Genomic DNA, 21,467 nt, shown 5'->3' with positions numbered 1-21,467 from the left:
AAGTTATTTAATTCTTTTCTCATTGTTCATTTAACTGACAGGGCTTGAAGGTCACGTCCTAAATTACAAAAGGTAGATTTTATTGCTCATGGTATTTAAACTGAAAGGACAGTTCGGGATTTCATAGCGTTTCTACAATTCGAACTAAAGCGGTGAGAAATAAGATGAGACATTACTACACTGTTGGAGGTAGAGTTGGGAGTGGGGTCGTGTTACGTGTCGGAGGCGGGGGATTGGTGCGAAGAACGGAACGGTTGGGCTTGTCGTGTGATCAGGATGTGGTTAGGCTTGTACTGACAGTAGGTGTCGGAATCAAGCGCGATATAATTGCTTTCTATCGTGGCCTGATCCTGGGTACTTTGCGCATGGGACTCATGTCGGACTGTTGTAGGCGCTAAGGTTTTCATATTCGTTGTATTAAAGGTGAAATGTCAGTTCTTCGATTCGGGGAAAACAGTCGTTACCAGAATTGAATACATGTTCATAACATGGTCGCTGTCGGCAGTTACGGCTTCTTATAGTGAATAGACAGATCATAACGCAGAAAGTCACGCCTCAATTTCAGCTGACGAGCCACAGGGACAAAGCACACTGCCATCCAGAACAACCTCATCTTTACTTTATTCAAACGCTACTGTAGCCAAGTGAAGCTCTCTTTCCGGTACCTCACAGGGCGTAGAAATTAAAACAGGCTCAGATTCATTCGCAGGATAATGCCACCTAAAGAAACATAAGTCCTGGTAGGATGTGGTGTCACCGATGGTGAGGTAGGTGTATGACGATAACTATAGCAGGTAACGAATTCGTTTGTCAACAGGGCAAGTTTAGACCGAGGCTGGAGGCTGGAGCCATTTCCCTGGCCTGGGGGGGGAGGGGGAGGGGAGGGAATGACACTGCTGGAACCCCGTATCAGTAACAAATTGCCTAACTAATGAATTACAGAGGGAACAAAATATTTATTTTCACTATTTGGCATACTTATTGACGGAATTTAAGCATTTAAAATTATTGTCAAGATCTAGTCAATAAGAAATATGTTATTATGTTATAAACATAACACAATAAGTCTAGTATCACTGTTGCATGTTTGTCTTGAGGCAGCGTAGGGGATGGCGTGTAAATACCCAGGTTTCATTCAGCCATTATTTCAAAATTAAAGCCCTTAGTGAGTTCGAAGAAACCTTACACATGATTTTTGACCTTTAAGGTAGTTCTTCTCGCTGACACTTCCACAAAACGATGAAAGAAAAAAATTTTATCGTATACTACATTTTCGCCGTTCATGCAGTAAGACTTCAGTATCAGATATGACGTTTTAAAATATTACTTCTTTACTATGAACTATGTTCGCAAAAAGTCTGCAAACAATGTCCACATATAATACTTGCAAAATTATATCACTATAAGACACATAGTTCAGATGATATGACGTCACAGACTTTTGTATGCCTGGAAAATTAACTTCCCATCCAAATGTCGTGCATTATAACTTGAACGTCAGTAATGACTTTTAAATTTATTACTTCTTTATTACTAACATTATTTGAAACACACTTTGCAGACAAAGTATCTACATACATCGATGTATGTACAGTCGTGCTCAAAGTATCCGAACGACCTGAATTGCATTCCACCTAATTCGCAGCCGGCCGCGGTGGCCGTGCCGTTCTGGCGCTGCAGTCCGGAACCGCGGGACTTCTACGGTGGCAGGTTCGAATCCTGCCTCGGACATGGGTGTGTGTGATGTTCTTAGGTTAGTTAGGTTTAAGTAGTTCTAAGTTCTAGGGGACTTATGACCTAAGATGTTGAGTCCCATAGTGCTCAGAGCCATTTGAACCATTTTTTGAACCTAATTCGCATACAACCCTCATAACACAGCTGTCTAGCAGGTCCTCTAATCGCTCCTCGGTACAGTCGTTTGACTATTGAAAACGGTTCCAACAAATCATTACTAGAAAACACTGCTCTGTATCGCAGTAACTCAAGATGTAAAGTAATACCACGATACTACAAATGTCAGTGAACACCTTAGCACAGATAAGACTGTCCTTAAGGCTTGTAAGCTCACATTTATTACAATAAATGACATACCGGTATCTAAAATGTTTCCACTCTCATTATTACGGCAGTTTGATAATGCACGTAGTAAGTCCGTCGTATTCATGATTTCCTCTTCAAAGTAACATACCGTACTTATTATTTAACACAAAATAACATTAAAAATTTAAGTTATTCAGGAGCTGCTAGTTGAGAATAAGTATGAACCTCAAATGACAGGACGAACCGTCTCGTTCAGCATATGGATTCAAACCCAGGTCATGCAGCCTAAGCAAAGATTTCGTGACTGACGGAAACTTACAGTAATTCCTGACTAGGCATACAGAGAGTGATATACCTCGATTTTAGACAGTATCTGAAAGAAAATACCAACTTTAAATTACATAATGTAAACATTCTTAACGGACGCGAATTCCTACCCAGCATCTATTGTCCCTGTCAACAAACTATGAGAGATGTTAACTATTGCTTCTTCACAAGTTACTTACTTGAAACGCCGTGAGGTAAGGCTTTGTGTTGATCGGGGATTCGAACCCAGAACCTAATCGGATTGTTATCGAAGCACAATCAACTGTGACATATCGGATTTTCTCGGCAGTAGCAAGATGTTTTACCTGAAATGTCGAGAAGAAACATTAATTTTTTACTTCCCAGAACTCCAACTCGGCACCTATCTCTGATATACTCTACAGAAAACGAACGTTAGGTATGGGTTTGTTACACCAGCAGCGACATGTGAGCAAGTTTGACCTAGAAATAATATGACGAAGCGATCAGTGCCGACTGATAACCGAACCCCACACTTATCGTTGTTGACTGCACACAAAGGGACGTCAGCTACCGAAATTTTCTCCACCAGCAGCTTGAAATAAGATCCTTGAACTCACAGTGATCTCGCAAATAGTTCTGTGTCTCACTGGGAGTCCAAAACGTCGGATATCGTTAGTGCTGACATCGAACGAAAATACATTAAAAATCAAAATTATTATCCACCAGCAGACAGGTGTTCTCATGCTAGAGCTTGATAATACATAATGAAAAATATAGTGCAGGGCCAGGGTTCGAACCCATGACTGCGCAATATGAGGAAATATTGAGGAATCTGCAGTTTTGAACAAGCAACAAATAGTAGTTGAGCTGTATTGTCACGAAGGGATCAAATTCCACGTTAAGAGCAGTCTGAGTTGCATTCCCAGTTGAGAACCAATGTTATCGACATACAGAAGCTCATATAAAAGATGGAGTAAGTGTCCTGTGACCCTACATATCGTTTGTTTCGTTACTAGAAATAAATAACTAGTATGAGAAAGGTTACTGGTGATAGAGTTTCCGCATGTTGTCACTCCTGACCTTATTGTGGTTCAACCTAATGTCCACTTGGTAGAGAAGGAACATCATGTTTAATGTGAATTTCAGACCACAATACCATTATACGTTCTTCACTTGGCGTAGCCAGTAGAGAAGAGAATCTGTCTCTCCCTATCAAAAATCATCAGCAGAAGTTGGAATCGAACGCAGACCATGATTATACGAATGTATCAGCAATACAACAGACCACCAAATCCTCTTCTCTATTGTACGTTTCCTTTTGTAAGGCCATCGCGCCACACTGGATAAGAATTCTGACACACAGGCTCCCTATAGCGGTATGCAGCAAGTTCAGTAGATTCATTTACTTGGTTGAACGAATCGCCATGAACTAGCTGCTTCGGTTACCAGTGCATACATTCGACTCTATTTTGTAGTCACTAAAATTAAATCAAGTAACTGCCACCTACACAGAACTGCCAACAGTCTAGGAGTGTAGGATGCAGAAATTTAAATATTAAGTGTTCTTTTCCTATTGAGCTACATTATTGCGCTATCTGTTTGTTGAAAACGTCGTGCAGTGCAAAAGACAAGCTATAACTGTATGTCTCTCAGAAGTCTACATCCCGCCTAATGCATTATCTCACAACACTGTGGAATGTGGAAGTTCTGGAGGAACTATTGTTGACTTTTGGAGCTATTGTAGCTATGGTTCAGATAGTAGTATAGCGATGAGAGCAGTTGGCTTTTGGCGGTCGTGGTATGCAGACCTCCGGCGTGTGCTGTGCGATGCGGTCTGCTGCGCTCCGCTCGGTAAGTCAAGCGCCTGTTTCAGTAGTTAGCTGCATTATTTCAGACTCTTGATGGATTCATATTAGAAAGAGAGATCGATCAGCCTAATAGAAGAGAGACATTGAAATTTGTTTTTGACCAGAAAGGGCAGAGACCGATTCGTTCGAAATTGAGACATGGCTACAGGAAGTTGTCAAAATTTCGGTTGAGGATATTATAGGTATTCACCTTTCAGTTTTGATTAGCGTCGTGTCTGTTAAGCTTAAAAACGAGGAATTGTGTGAGAAAATTGTTGAATCTAGTGGAGGAACATTTAAGTTCAAACATCACGATGGCAGTATTAGTGAAGTTCGTGTTACGCACGTTGGCTTTGGATTAAGGATTGTCCGTATCTTTGAGCTACCATTTGAAATCACCGCTGAGCAGATCAATTCGGTCATAGCTTGTTATGGGAGAATAATTAGCAATTTTGCAGAAAAATGGTCTCTTGCTCACAAGTTCCTCGTCTTGAATGGTGTCAGGCAATTGCGACTTGATTTACACAAGCACATACCCTCGTATATAAATGTTTGTGGTTATCGGGCTATTGTAATATATAATGGGCAGCCAGAAACCTGCGCGTCTTGCGGCGGTACAGGCCATGTCCGCTCGCAGTGTATACATCGCCAAGTTGCCCAACTACCTGCGGGCGAAGCAGTGACACCCCCAGCCATGTTAACGTTGCCTTTAACTTATGTAGCGGCAGCCGCTGGACAACTCCGTACGCGTCACGCTCCTGACGCTACTAAGGATGATGCTGCTCGTGACAGTGAAGTGGTAATGGAAGTTAGCGACTCGGCAGTGACAACACAACCAAAGAGTCAAGAAAAAGAACCAAATATCTCTGTTCAAATAGAACAAACCCCTGAACCGATTATAGTCATTCAGAATGAGAAGTCTCCAGAAAACAACAAGGAAACCGACCCATCACTTGGCAGCGGACAGGACCGAGCGCAAGAAACCCAAGAGGCAATGGAAAACGTTGAAACTTCCCCAAGAGTCAGTCCTCCAAGGAAACATAAAAGGAGGAGACTTGTTCACAAGGGCGCTGAACAACTGGCACCGCCTTTGCGAAAAAAGAAAAGCAGATCAGCAACAAAGTGCACGAAGAACAACATTGTAATCCGGATCTGAGTATGCAGGCACCTGACCCCTTGCAAGCCAAATCAAATACACCATGCCCCATGTCAACGGACCATTCGCCACACGAGAAATTGAAGCTGCTAGTAAATTTTGATACAGACAAGGTTTTCCCTGAGACCAGATATGCGGAAAAAGAGACATCGAAAGCTAACCAACAGAAAAACTGGGCTGATGAATCGGACGAAATGAACCAAGATGAAGAACTGAATGAAACTGGAGGAACGGGACAGACTCCTCCCCCACGAGACCAACTGAACACAATGGATACATCATTGCCGGAACATACATCCGAGAAAGGATTTTCGTCCGACAGCACTTCGTATGACGAATATTGACTTCGGTAATGAATAGGACAATATGAACGCAGTACAAGCTTACAAAATCGCCACGTAGAATATTAATAAGATACTCTCATCCCTGCATTTACTACATCTGCAAGACTTTCTATATGAAGCTGACGTTGATGTACTACTGTTACAGGAAGTAACAGATATTAAATTAGAAAAGATACGTGGGTACAACGCCGTAATAAACCCCAGTATCGGTACAGAGCTGGGAACCGCCATTCTCACGAAAGAAGGCATCCGTGTCACACAAATAGCAAGACTTGAAAACAGTAGAGGAATTGCAGTGACTGTTAATAACGCCCGCATGATCAACGTTTATGCACCGTCAGGCAACAATAACAGGCGTGCTAGAGTGAATTTTTTAAAAAGTGGAATCGTTCATCTATTCGATACAAGTCAAGATTATTTAGTTGTGTACTTAGCCCGAAAGACCAGACACCGAATTTCAACAAGTCCTTAGAACTGGAAAGAATAGTCCACCAATTGCAGTTAACCGATACCTGGGAGCATACCCATGGCGCACAGCCCGGTTTCACATATTTTACCAGTCACTCAGCAAGCGGGCTAGGCGGAATTTACGTCTCGTCCAACCTTAAGAACCATGTACTCTAGACTGAGGTCTGGCCCACTATGTTGTCTGACCACGCCGCGTACATGACCACAGTAGATTTAGGAAAACAAGAGACTTACCGAGCGAGGGGCCTATGGGAACTAAACATTACACATCTACAAGATGATGAATGTCGCGTGGCATTTACTAATGTCTGGAAAGAATGCGAGAAACGATTCCCGCTATACAATTCTGCCATAGCTTTGTGGTTACAATGTGCTAAGCCTAAAATAATAAGAATGCTGATCGATTACTCACGACAGAAAAGCTTCTTGATTATGTTGTGTCGGTAGCTGGGCCGACACCGTGAAGTTGAGATGGCTGAAAATGCACGCTAAACTAAAGCAGACGGGCGTGAAGTACTGGAACAGGCTACGTAATTAATGTTAAGAATAAAAGTACGTAGCTTGATTAATACTTAACTTTACTCATTCCTTTTGGTACATCGATTTTGACGATACACAGAAGACTTTAAGTACAATCACTGTATGGCTAATGGCGCCTTGCTAGTTCGTAGCCATTAACTTAGCAGATGGCTATTCTGTCTCTCGGCTAATGAGAGAGAGAGGCTTCGTACATCTGGTCGGTAGCTAGGTTCTCGTACAACTGGGGCGAGTGCTCTCTAGTATCACGAGACCTGCCTTGGTGGTGGCGCTAGGTCTGCGATTACACAGTGGCGACACGCGGGTCCGACATGTACTAAATGGACCGCGGCCGATTTAAGCTACCACCTAGCAAGTGTGGTGTCTGGCGGTGACACCACATTCCTCCCCCGCAAATCGGCGAACGGTCGTGTGATAAGGCTTCCGCCCGCCGTGGGGAGGACCACATGTTGACGTATGCGATGAGGTGGGGGGCCTGACAACAGGCGAGGCTGGGCCACCGGCACCCGGCCATTCGGTCCGAGGGGAGCTAGGAAACGCCTGAAAAACTAGTCCAGGGTGCACGTCAACATGTGGTGTATGCGCTCGTAAAGAGACAGGAGGGACCGAAGGGTCAACCTCCATTGCGTCGGGGTAGCCGACGCGCGATGACGTCATGTGGTCCGGAGCGGGCGGGAGTTCCATGGCGGAGGACAGCTGGTCACGGGAAGCGATCGGCGGCGCGTGACCCTGGGAGGCGCTTGGCGGCTGCAACGAAGCGTCGAATGCGGGCGGCGCCGGCGGGAGAACAAGCAGCGGCGGCGGCGGCGGCGGCTGCTGCTGCTGCGGCGGCGGCGGCGGCGCGTCGCCATGGGGCAAAATGGAAGGCATCGTCGGTAACACCTGGGGATGAGGCGAGCCAGTAGATGGGTCCCCAGGGCGCTGACCGGACGGCACCGTCGCTGAAAGCAGACGGGGAGCGGCAGAACCCGAGCGACGACAGAGGCGCAGCTGATTGAGATGCCGACGCACCTCACCAGAGGCCCCCAAAACCAAATACATCGCGCGGCCGAGGCAGCGAAGAATGCGCCCTGCGAGCCAACGCCGGGAACCTCGATAGTTGCGATAAAATACAACGTCGCCTGGAGCAAAAGCAGGAGTCTGCCGCTGCACAGGAACCTGATGCGGCGGATGCAGCAAAGACATCAAGGTGCGATGAGGACGACCGTGGAGCAACTCAGCCGGCGAGCGACCATCTCGGGGCTGAGAGCGATACGAAGACAAAAAGAGCAACAATGCGTCCTCCCGAGAATGCGACTCTTTCAACTTCAACATCTGTGACTTGAAAGTCCGGACCAATCGTTCAGCGGCACCGTTGGACTGAGGCGAAAACGGCGCGGATGTCAGATGTTGAATACCATTGGCCTGGCAGAATGACTGAAATTCTGCGGACATGAATTGTGGGCCATTGTCGGAAACAATAGTCTGCGGAAGACCTTCAATGCAAAAGATGGCAGACAACGCTTGGATGGTGGCGGAGGACGTCGTGGAAGACATCCGGACAACAAAAGGAAAATTACTGAAGGCATCGACCAGAACCAACCATCGAGCATTCCAGAATGGACCAGCAAAATCAATGTGCAAGCGTTGCCAAGGGGAAGTGGCTTTTGGCCACGCAAAGACTTTCCGCGGCGGTGCGGACTGTTGTTCGGCACACGCCGGGCACGAAGAACACATATTCGTAATCGCAGCATCGATTCCGAACCAAGTACAGTGCTGACGAGCAAGTTGTTTCGTTCGCACTATACCCCAATGTCCTTGGTGAAGAAGCCGTAAAACAGAGGACTGTAACGAACGTGGGACCACGACTCTGGACTGATCATTATCAGAACGCAACAACAAAACACCACGTCGAACAAAAAGTCTCTCCTTGTGAGCAAAAAATCGGCGAACCAACGGATCCTCGATCCGAGACTTTGACAAAGGCCATTGCGTAGCAACAAAACGTAAAACAGTAGCAAGGACAGGGTCAGCAGCTGTGGCTGTAGCGACACGACGAAAATCAATCGGAAACGATTCGACCACTTCATCGGTTTCCGCATCAATGAACATGCAAGCAAGTTCGGAAGAATCGAATGCTTGATCCTCAGCAACAGGCAAACGGGACAACGCATCTGCGTTTCCGTGCTTAGCAGTGGACCGATACAAGATATCGTAGCGGTACTGCGAGAGGAAAATAGACCAGCGAATGAATTTCTGCGCTGTACGTGGAGGTACAGGCTTGGTCGGATGAAAAAGCGATGTCAAAGGTTTGTGGTCTGTGATGATGGTAAAGTGACGACCATACAAGAAATCATGGAACTTAGTAACACCAAACACGAGAGCCAAAGCTTCTTTCTCTATCTGTGAATAATTTCTTTGCGCAGATGAGAGCAATTTGGACGCAAAGGCAATAGGGCGATCATGGGAGCCAACTTTGTGCGCAAGCACAGCACCGATCCCGAAATCCGATGCATCTACCATCAACAAAAGGGGTTTCTGGGGATCGAATGGCGTAAGGCAAGTATTAGAAAGCAACGCCGATTTCAACTGGCGAAAGGCGCGTTCACATTCCGTCGTCCAGACGAACGGAACACCTTTACGGCGTAAGCGATGAAGCGGAGCTGAAATGGAAGAGGCATTGCGCACAAATTTATTGTAATAATTAATTTTACCCAACACACTCTGTAGCTGTTTCACATTTTGAGGGGAAGGCAATTCTTGTATGGCACGGAGGTGCTCTGGACTCGGATGTATGCCTTGGGCATTAATGACATGTCCCAGGTATGGTAAGTCACGAGCAAAAAACACACATTTGTCCTTCCTCAAGCGAAAACCATTTTGCCGCAAGACCTGAAATAATGTTCGTAAGTTCGCAAGATGATCTTCTTCTGTCTGTCCGGAGATCACTATATCGTCCAGATAGTTTGCTGCAGTAGGGACCGACGCACAAATAGTTTGTAAATATTGCTGAAACAAGGCAGGGGCGGATGCACACCCGAATGGCAGCCTTTTGAAGCGGTACAATCCAATGTGCTTTGCACGCGTGGGTTCGGATCCCATCCTCGTCGCCAATGTTGTGTCGGTAGCTGGGCCGACACCGTGAAGTTGAGATGGCTGAAAATGCACGCTAAACTAAAGCAGACGGGCGTGAAGTACTGGAACAGGCTACGTAATTAATGTTAAGAATAAAAGTACGTAGCTTGATTAATACTTAACTTTACTCATTCCTTTTGGTACATCGATTTTGACGATACACAGAAGACTTTAAGTACAATCACTGTATGGCTAATGGCGCCTTGCTAGTTCGTAGCCATTAACTTAGCAGATGGCTATTCTGTCTCTCGGCTAATGAGAGAGAGAGGCTTCGTACATCTGGTCGGTAGCTAGGTTCTCGTACAACTGGGGCGAGTGCTCTCTAGTATCACGAGACCTGCCTTGGTGGTGGCGCTAGGTCTGCGATTACACAGTGGCGACACGCGGGTCCGACATGTACTAAATGGACCGCGGCCGATTTAAGCTACCACCTAGCAAGTGTGGTGTCTGGCGGTGACACCACAGATTAAAAAGACGACTGAGTTTTATTTTAGCTGCCTTACAGACCTGTACACCCTGGACACACGAATAATGGAGAACTTTAGCCGGATTCAGAAAATTAAAGCAAAACTTTTAGCACTGAAGCGGCGACAGTCAGAAGGTTTTAAAGTGAGAGCTAGAATACAAAACATTGTAGAAGGGGAGGAAACACCTATTTACCACGTAATGCGTGAGAATAAGAGAGGAAACAAGAAAATACTGACAGAAGTTAAGTTACCTGATGGGACCAATCACACAAAACAGAATGAAATTCAAAACGCCGTTCATAAATATATCTCAGATATGATGTCCAACAAACCTACCGTCGACGAGGCGCGGCGAGATCTTGTTAGAAACATATCAGGACGAATTAATACAGAGCAATTAGAAAATCTCACCACTGAAATAGAAGAGGACAAATTGAAAGACGCAATACACAGAGTCCTAAAAATTAGTTTCCAGGACCTGATGGTATCCCCGTGGAATTCTACCAAGTGTTCTGGCCACAAATGAAAAGCAGGTTCCTATACACGTACAACGAACTCATGAATGGAAATGTTGACGTTCCCAAAGAATTTCCTGAAGGGATCATAGTTCTAATTCCTAAAAACTCACTTAGCAAAGCAATTGAAAACCTTCGCCCAGTAACATTACTCAACAGTGATTACAAAATTATGGCCCACGTATTAGCAAGAAGAATATAAATGGTTATTAACTCTGTAATTGGACCGTACCAAACATGTATAGGCAAAGACAGAAACATCTATCAGAATATATGCGAATATAGGGATATAATATCAACCGCAAATGTATGCCGAATAAAATGTGCATTAGTGTCATTAGACATCGAGAAGGCGTTTGACAGAGTAGATCATAAGTATCTCCTCGGAATCATGGAAGAAATGGGATTCCCACCACGATTCGTGAGGATTATTCAACAAATTTTGAAAAACAGTGTAGCACGAATAATGATAAACGGCCAACTAAGTAAAGAGATTGAGTTGACTGGATCCGTACGACAAGGTTGCCCAATGGCAATGGCCCTTTTCGCAATAGCAATAGAACCTCTCCTCGCCACACTCACGCATCACCTGCAAGGATTGCGTATAAACGGCAAGAAAATAGTGTGCAACGCCTACGCAGATGATGTGGGCGTCCTGGTTATAAATGAAGATGAAGTGGTGAAAGTTCTTCAGATTGTACACACATATGAACTTGCTTCTGGCGCCCTACTAAATAAAAGGAAGTCAGGCATCATGAACGTAGGCAAAGGAACACGCATGCAAAATCGGGGGCAATTGACGGAAGTATCCTCATTGAAATGTTTGGGTATTGAATTTAGGAGCAACATCTAACACACCATTGCCAACAATTACTAAAAGCTTCTTGCAAGCATACGAGTATATGTACAAGGAAACAGTATGAGGCAACTGGACGAGATACAGAACACCACTCTAGTAAATGTGTATATAGCATCCAAACTTAACTATCTTGTACAAGCTTTCCCGATGCCATTAGAAACAGCCAGAAGAATTTTGTCCGCGATAGTAAGCTTTGTAAGCCAAGGCAACATTTTCAAAGTGAAGTTCAATACACTAACACTCTCAAAAAGGAAAGGAGGTTTAAACCTCGTTGATGTCAGTTACAGGTAACGAGCGTTATATGTGTGTCGAATGTACAAGCAATGGAAACAGTTTACGGACAGCTTAACGGCCCACTTGCTGAATCAAATTGCTCCTGCAAGCATGTAGCCGCCAATAGATGTGCGGCATATACCAGCTGGTCTTCGTCAGCTAAAAAATTTTCTCGTTGAGTACAGTAATATCTCATCGAGGCTCTCAGAACAGCAGTTGACAACAGTAAAGGACATCTATACATATTTGATGGAAGCTAAGGAAGGAAATTTTATTGAAAGAAAATAACCCAACAGCGACTGGTCTGCGATTTGGAAAAATATCCACGATCGGAACTTACCCTCTAAGGTGAAAGCAACTTGGTACAATGCAGTCAACAGGAAAATATCAACTAATTCCAAATTGCATGCTATGCATCTCACAAATTCGCCCTTGTGCGCGTCATGTAACCTCCTCGATACTGAACAACACCGACTCGTGTGTGAAAGAGTAAGAGACATATGGCATATAGTTACGCAGAAATTAGCGACCGTTAACAGAACATCTCCAACAGTTTTCACCGCCGCAGATTTTCTGACTCCAGACGCAGTGCCATATTCTAATATGAAAAGAAATGCTGTTAACTGGATAAAAGGGCACACGCTGCACTATGTCTTGAAGGCAGAAGATAAAAGCAAAGAAGATTACTGGGTGCATCTGACGACTCAGCATCATCATCTCATGAGGACAAAAGACTACAAAAAAATTACGCATGCTTCCTAAATAGGATCATGGAATAAAATTATACAGAGAACAATAATAGATTAAGATTGGTACGGAATGCAGAGATGTCAGCCTTGCACGATTACAGATAACTGTTACCAGAACGTCTTCGATCCTTTCACGAGACACAACAGAAAAGAAATCAAGTCCGTGCCAAGACGCACCGTACTACATCCTTATGAAGAAATTTTCTACATGCATGTAATCAATAAATTGCATGTTATAGATACCATCGAAAAATTCGCATATATCGTTGATGATTAATTTCTCTCTCATGTTTACTGTTGTTTAAACAACACTAAAAGAAACCCTAGGAAAATTGTGCATTGTATTACAAGAAATGAAATAAAACCACCCACGATATCCTTACGACGAAAGTCAGTTTTAATAAAGCTGAGTATCTGTACACAAGCGTGCCTCTATTGAACCGAATTAGTAAAATACTACACACTTAGATTTCGATTGGGCCTGTTTTTAATTGATATGCTGTGTCATACTCAAGAAGTATGCAAATGTAGCATTTCATAAATAAAGTTATGTATTCCTGGAAACCCAAAATTTGCTTGTCAGCAACGGAAAGAAGCAGCATTGTAAGTTTTTCACCATTGCACTATGAGCCGAAAGTATTTTCTTGCGTTTTCCTTATCGGTGTTTGATCTGACTGCTTGTAGTTCTTTCACAGAAGGGATGAAAACGTCACACTGTGCGGCTGGTCCTCACTCGGGCATGGGCGTGGGTGTTAGTCCTTAGGATAATTTAGGTTAAATAGTGTGTAAACTTAGGGACTGATGACCTTAGCAGTTAAGTCCCATAAGATTTCACACATATTTGAACTCTTTTTTTTTTTTTTTTTTTTTTTTTTTTTTGAGACTGGAACCGCAAATCAGAACATACGCTTTTTTACAGGTCAGCATGTTACCACATGCTGCTAATGCACATGCAGTTTATTGGTTACATGCATGTAGAAAACTTGTTCTGAGTTAAAGTTGGCAAACAAGGTTTGAAGAAAAATAAAATGCCAGTACCACAGGGCAGCAAATGTGGAAAATATTTTTCTGACGTCTCTGGGCACGATGCGATCTCCCCAAACATAATACAAAAGTTTCGAGATGCATCTACTGCCTGGCCGTCTATTAAACCCGAAAAGAACAAAATGTCGCAGTAGTAGGCCCTTCTTCCACGTGCGACTATTTTGGGTTGAGAAGTGAAGGGAATTATGTTCAAAGTTTCATTAGATTGACAACTTCAGCAGACAGCAGGATTGCGTTTTAAAAAATGAAGCAGTGTATGTATTTGAACACACGACGTTTCGTCTACAGTTCACTACACTTACAGTCACACTACTAGCTGAACCGCAAGTGAAACACTTCCTCCAGAACTTCCGCATTCCACAGTGTTGTGAGATAATACATAAGGCCGGATAGGGACTTCTGATAGACATACAGTTACAGCTTTTCTTTTGCACTGCGCGACGTTTTCAACAAACAGATAGCACAATAGAGTAGCTCAAGTGGAAAGGAACACTTCCTATTTACATTACTGCATCCTACACTGTTGGTTGTTCTGTGTAGGTGGCAGTTATGTATGCACTGGGTAACCGAGGCATCTAGTTCATGGCGATTCGTTCAACCAAGTAAATGAATGTACTGAACATGCTGCAAACCACTACAGGGAGCCTGTGTGTCAGAATTCTCATCCAGTGTGGAGCAACGCTTTACAATAGAAAAATGTGCCACAGAAAAGAGGATTTGGTGGTCTGTTGGAATGCTGATAGATTCATATAATCATGGTCTGTGTTCGATTCCACCTTCTGCCGATGACTTTGATAGGGAGAGACAGATTCTCTTCTCTACTGGCTACGCCAAGTGAAAAAGGTATAATGGCATTGTGGTCTGAAATTAAACATTAAACGTGATATTCCTTGTCTATCAAGTAGACATTAGGTTGAACCACAATAAAGTTAGGAGTGGCGACATGTAGAAACTCTATCACCAGTAACCTTTCTCATACTAGTTATTTATTTCTAGTGATGAAACAAACGCTATGTAGGGTCGCAGGACACTTATTTTATCTTTTATTTGAGCTTCTGAATGTCGAAAAAACTGGTTCTCGACTGGGAATGCACCTCAGACCGCCCTTAACGCGGAATTTGATCCCTTCGTGACAATATAGCTCGACTACAATTTTTTGTTTGCTCAAAACTGAAGATTCCTCAACATCTCCACATACTGCGCGTGAATGGGCTCGGATCCTGGACCGGCACTATTGTTTTCATTATGTATTATCAAGCTATAGCATGAGAACACCTATCTGCTGGTGGATAATAATTTTGATTTTTAATGTAATTTCATTCGTTGTCAAAACTAACGATATCCGACGTTTTTAACTCCCAGTGAGACACAAAACAATTTGCGAGATCGCTATGAGTTCAAGGATGAAATTCCAAGATGCTGGTGGAGAAAAATTCGGTACCTGACGTCTTTTTGTGTTAGTTAACAACGATATGTGTGGGATTCGATTATCAGTCAGCACTGAACTCTTCATCATATTATTTCTAGTTCAAACATGCTCACATGTCGCTGCTGGTCTAACAAACCCATATTTAACGTTCGTTTTCTGTTGATTATAACAGCGATAGGTGCCTAGCTGGATTCCCGGGAAGGAAAAAATTAATGTTTCTTCACGTCATTTCAGTTAAAATATCTTGCTACTGCCGAGAAAATCCGATATGTCACAGTTGATTGTGCTTCGATAACAATACGATTAGGTTCTGGATTCGAATCCCTGTCGAACACAAAGTCTTACCTCACGGCATTTCAAGTAAGTTACTTGTGAAGAACAAATATTTAACATCACTAGTAGTTTGCTCACAGGGACAATAGATGCTGGGTAGCAATTCGCGTCCGTTAACAATGTTTACATTATGTAATTTGAAGTTGATATTTCGTAACTGATTCTGTCTAGAATCGAGGTATATACCTAGTCAGGAATGACTGTTAGTTTCCGTCAGTCACGAAATCTTTGCTTAGTCTACATGACCTGGGTTTGAATCCATATGCAGAACGAGACGGTTCGTCGTGTCATTTGAAGTTCATACATATTCTCAACTAGCAGCTCGTGAACAACTTCAATTTTTACGTCATTTTGTGTTAAATAATAAGTACGGTATGTTACTTTGAAGAGGAAGTCGCGAATACGACGAATTTACTACGTGCAATACCTATGTGACTTAATAATTGGAGTGGTAACGTTTCAGGTATCGGTAATAATAATAATAATGGCGTGTGACGTGGGCCTCCCGTCGGGTGTATGTCACTTACGGTAATAAATGTGAGCTTACAAGCCTTAAGGACAGTCTTATCTTTGATGAGGTGTTCCCTGATATTAGTAATATCGTGGTATTACTTTATACCTTGAGTTATTGCGATACAGATCAGTGTTTTTCTAGTGGTGATTTGTTGGAACCATTTTCAATAGTCAAACGACTGTACCAAGGAGCGGTTAGAGGACGTGCTAGACAGCTGCGTTAAGAGTGTTGTATGCGAATCAGGCGAAATGCAATTCAGGTCGTTCGGATACTTTTCAGCACGACTGTACATGCAAACGAATATCATTATAAGACACATAGTTCAGGAGATATGACATCATAAACATTGGAATTCGTGAAAAACTACGTTTTGCTTAAAATGTAGATAAAGTTACAAAGACCACATTCACCCAGTGATTCATAATGAGAGCACTTGACAGCTTCCAACAAACTTTTCAAAGACCGCTCGGTTAGCCATACGGTCTAACGCACTGTTTTTCGGCTTGGTGGGCGTGTCGGTCCGCCGCACGAATCCATCCGGCGGATTAGTGTTGAGATCCGGTGTGCCGGCCAGTCTGTGGATGGTTTTTAAGCCGGTTTTCCATCTGCCTCGGCGAATGTGGGTGATTTCCTCTTATTCCCCTTTAGTTACACTATGTCAGCGATTGCTGTGCAAACACGTTCTCCACGTTTGTGTGCACCATAATTACTCTACCTCGCCAACATTGCGTGGGGGGGTCCACTGAGGCCGAACCGCACAGTAACGCTGAGTTCGCTGTGGGGCAGCGGTGGAGTGAGTGGACTGCTGTAGCCTGTTGTGTGGTTGTGAACCGCTGAGGGCTATGGCGGGGACGATGCCTTTCCGTCGTTTCTAGGTCCCCAGTTCCATTCAATACAATACAATACTACTTGTCAAACACTTAATTATAATACACTCCTGGAAATGGAAAAAAGAACACATTGACACCGGTGTGTCAGACCCACCATACTTGCTCCGGACACTGCGAGAGGGCTGTACAAGCAATGATCACACGCACGGCACAGCGGACACACCAGGAACCGCGATGTTGGCCGTCGAATGACGCTAGCTGCGCAGCATTTGTGCACCGCCGCCGTCAGTGTCAGCCAGTTTGCCGTGGCATACGGAGCTCCATCGCAGTCTTTAACACTGGTAGCATGCCGCGACAGCGTGGACGTGAACCGTATGTGCAGTTGACGGACTTTGAGCGAGGGCGTATAGTGGGCATGCGGGAGGCCGGGTGGACGTACCGCCGAATTGCTCAACACGTGGGGCGTGAGGTCTCCACAGTACATCGATGTTGTCGCCAGTGGTCGGCGGAAGGTGCACGTGCCCGTCGACCTGGGACTGGACCGCAGCGACGCACGGATGCACGCCAAGACCGTAGGATCCTACGCAGTGTCGTTGGGGACCGCACCGCCACTTCTCAGCAAATTAGGGACACTGTTGCTCCTGGGGTATCGGCGAGGACCATTCGCAACCGTCTCCATGAAGCTAGGCTACGGTCCCGCACACCATTAGGCCGTCTTCCGCTCACGCCCCAACATCGTGCAGCCCGCCTCCAGTGGTGTCGCGACAGGCGTGAATGGAGGGACGAATGGAGACGTGTCGTCTTCAGCGATGACAGTCGCTTCTGCCTTGGTGCCAATGATGGTCGTATGCGTGTTTGGCGCCGTGCAGGTGAGCGCCACAATCAGGACTGCATACGACCGAGGCACACAGGGCCAACGCCCGGCATCATGGTGTGGGGAGCGATCTCCTACACTGGCCGTACACCACTGGTGATCGTCGAGGGGACACTGAATAGTGCACGGTACATCCAAACCGTCATCGAACCCATCGTTCTACCATTCCTAGACCGGCAAGGGAACTTGCTGTTCCAACAGGACAATTCACGTCCGCATGTATCCCGTGCCACCCAACGTGCTCTAGAAGGTGTAAGTCAACTACCCTGGCCAGCAAGATCTCCGGATCTGTCCCCCATTGAGCATGTTTGGGACTGGATGAAGCGTCGTCTCACGCGGTCTGCACGTCCAGCACGAACGCTGGTCCAACTGAGGCGCCAGGTGGAAATGGCATGGCAAGCCGTTCCACAGGACTACATCCAGCATCTCTACGATCGTCTCCATGGGAGAATAGCAGCCTGCATTGCTGCGAAAGGTGGATATACACTGTACTAGTGCCGACATTGTGCATGCTCTGTTGCCTGTGTCTATGTGCCTGTGGTTCTGTCAGTGTGATCATGTGATGTATCTGACGCCAGGAATGTGTCAATAAAGTTTCCCCTTCCTGGGACAATGAATTCACGGTGTTCTTATTTCAATTTCCAGGAGTGTATTAACACATTAATTCATTTTTAAAGTAATCAGATGTTTGAAGTCGCTGTATGCAAGGAACTTCAATTCTGTAAAGAATCGGTGAAGTACTGATATTGTAGAATCCGTCGCAATAGCGCTTTTTGTATGGAATTCACTTACAGGCAAATCGTACTTTCCCGTAAAACGTCTGACAAATTTAAGTCTTCCACATCGCTTGTTAGTAATACGTTGTAGTTATAATATATGATATGTTGAAAGTATTCTTCACTGATCTTGTAATCAGCTACTATCGAAATATTTCCCTTTGTAAATGGTATCGTCGTACACATATCCACTCTTAAAGATAGCTCCTATTTAATTCATGGAGTAGATATTTTTGTCAAGCCTTTCTGCATTTCATTACGATTGTGCAGAGAGGATTCTTCCCTGCATGCAATAGTGTCGACAGATATCAATCGCGCAGTGCTGCTGAAATTTGACTGGTAACTCGATTATCTGCTTTGTTACTTACATACTGCAGAACATTCTCCGTCCAAAATAAAATTCCGAGCCATATTAATCAAATAATAACTGAGTTCATCTCATATTTATAAAAGTACTCCATTTTATTATACTTCGGCCAGTGCCCCTCCGTCTTGGAAGAGGGAGTCAACCTGCTGCTCTGCATCTGTTCCTTACTGAGTGCCATGTATGGGTAAATTTAGCTTTGTTTCAGATGATTCGTTTTTCCTGAATGTGTGCTAATGATCTGATATTAGATGCTTTTCCTCCAGGAACGTCATATCCGTATTATTTAATAATAAATTGTTCTTGAGGGACCTGTAACAGTCAGATGTTAGCGTTATTGGTCTGCAATTCTGTCTGTCCGCTCATTTACCGTTTTTGTAAAGAGGAGTGGTCTGCACACATTGCCAATGATGCAGGACTATTCTCTGCGTATGTAGCACAAACTATGCTTTAATACGGAGAAGTAATAACTGCTAAAATATATGTTCTGGTTCTTTTAAATGTACGTCTACACTGTCCAGCCAGAACATCATGACCACCGGCCAGCTATCCATATAAGACCGTCCAGGCGATAGCAGCATCACCTGGCGAGGAATGACTGCGAAGCACACAAATGCGCGGTGAATTTATTGTCAGTTAGCGTGCTGTCCGTCTGTAGAATGTGGAAGACGAGCAATCTATCTGAGTTGGACCGAGGGCAGATTGTGATGATCCTCAGGCGCGGCAAGAGCATTTTCCAGACGTCGTGGGGTTGGGCGGCCATCCCTTTTTACAGATCTCAGACTACATGTGACAATGTTAACATCACGAGAGCGGCAACTACTATTGAACTTGTCACGTGACCATCGGCAATGGATGTTGGGGCAGTGGCAGTACGTTTCGTAGTCTAATGACTCCCGATACCTTCTTCATCACTCCGAACGGAGGGCATGAACCTATCGTCTTTCAGGGAAACAACCCCTTGACTCCTACACTGCGGGACAGAGACAATCTGGCGGCGGCGCCATTATGCTAATGCTATGGGGAACATTCAAATGGGCATCCATGGTTCCAGTGGAGCCTGGGCAATGCACCATCATGTCCAGTGGGTATGGTACCATACCACATTACCGGTTTATGAAGATCATGATTCCCGAAAAGTAGTGGCATTTTGCAACAATATAGTGCACTTTGTCACAAGGCCAAGAGCGTGACGGACTGGTTCGAGGAACATAGTGGTGATTTCCAGTTGATGTGCTGCCCCCATCTTGCCAGATCTGAACCCAATCGAACGCATGTGTGACATTATTGTACTTGGCATCAGAGCTCATCACCCCCTACATGGAATATACGGCAATCAGGTTGCTTCTGTGTACAGATATAGAACCAAGTTCCTCTAGATACCTATCAAGACCTCATTGCTTCCGTGCCACTACACGTTGACGCTGTTATCCTTGGCCAAGGTAAACGTACCGGCTGTTATTCAGGTGGTCATAACGTTCTAGCTGATAAGTGTATATACACCCAATGGATGCAGCGGCAAACTCGCGAGAAGCAATGTGCTCCGTGATTAAATTACTAGATTTAATAGGTACTTCGTGTCACCTCCACCCGCACGTTCGAGGAGACACATACTTACCCGTGGTTTAATAAGCAGACCCGACAGGGTTTATGTAACGGAAGGCTTTATCCATGACTTACTTGGGTTGGAAGTATGCCCCATTAACTTCTCGTGTCACTGCACGTTTCGTATAACAGTGCAGCATAATGACCAAGAAACATTCATGGGACGGAGTGAGTGGCAGTTTAACGGATGAAGAATTGCTACAGAAGGTCAACGGTATTCGGAAGAACTGACTTTGATCGGAATCTATATACCCAATGTGCACAATATAGTTGGTGCAGTCTTCAAAACGGCAGATAAAAATAATTATTTAAATAAAAATCATTTTACTGTACCACGCTTTTAAAGCAGATTAAAATGTATAGAATAATTTCTCCGAGTGCCATAAAGGATCCTAATCCTGTACAGATAGTGCTGAAATTTTGTGATTTGGATTTTAGTGGCCTTGAAAATACTCTTCAGTTCTTAAAATAGAACGTGAGTTACATGCAATAGATAATAGTAAGATGGAGATCTATTCATGTATGAACTGTGTGCTTCATGTAATCAACGTTTTCGTTTAAAATGGTACTAGCGTTTTCACAGCTGTTATAAATTCACAATAACAAATATTCAGGAATATCTATAATATGGGGTGACGATCCTCTCCCACCTCCACCGCCACAAGCCCCCACACCCCCCCCCCCCTCTACCCTCTATCTCTGTCCATTTCCACCTCCGCCTATTCTGGCTCTCCGTACATTGACTCCCCCCTCTCTTTGACCATTCCGGCCACCCCCTCTCTCTATGTTTATTCCTGCCTCCCACCTCTATAGAGTACAGTGGGTTAAGTCAGCTCGGCGGCTAAGATGGCCCCAGGTTGTATCTCAGTTTTAATGGATCAAATGGCTCTGAGCACTATGGGACTTAACATCTATGGTCATCAGTCCCCTAGAACTTAGAACTACTTAAACCTAACTAACCTAAGGACTCCACACAACACCCAGTCATCACGAGGCAGAGAAAATACCTGACCCCGCCAGGAATCGAACCCGGGAACCCGG

Source organism: Schistocerca serialis, chromosome 3, assembly GCF_023864345.2.
Source record: "Schistocerca serialis cubense isolate TAMUIC-IGC-003099 chromosome 3, iqSchSeri2.2, whole genome shotgun sequence".
In the NCBI taxonomy this organism is placed as follows: Eukaryota; Metazoa; Arthropoda; class Insecta; order Orthoptera; family Acrididae; genus Schistocerca; species Schistocerca serialis.
The sequence above is the reverse complement of the archived record's forward strand: the minus strand, read 5'-3'. Positions refer to the sequence as shown.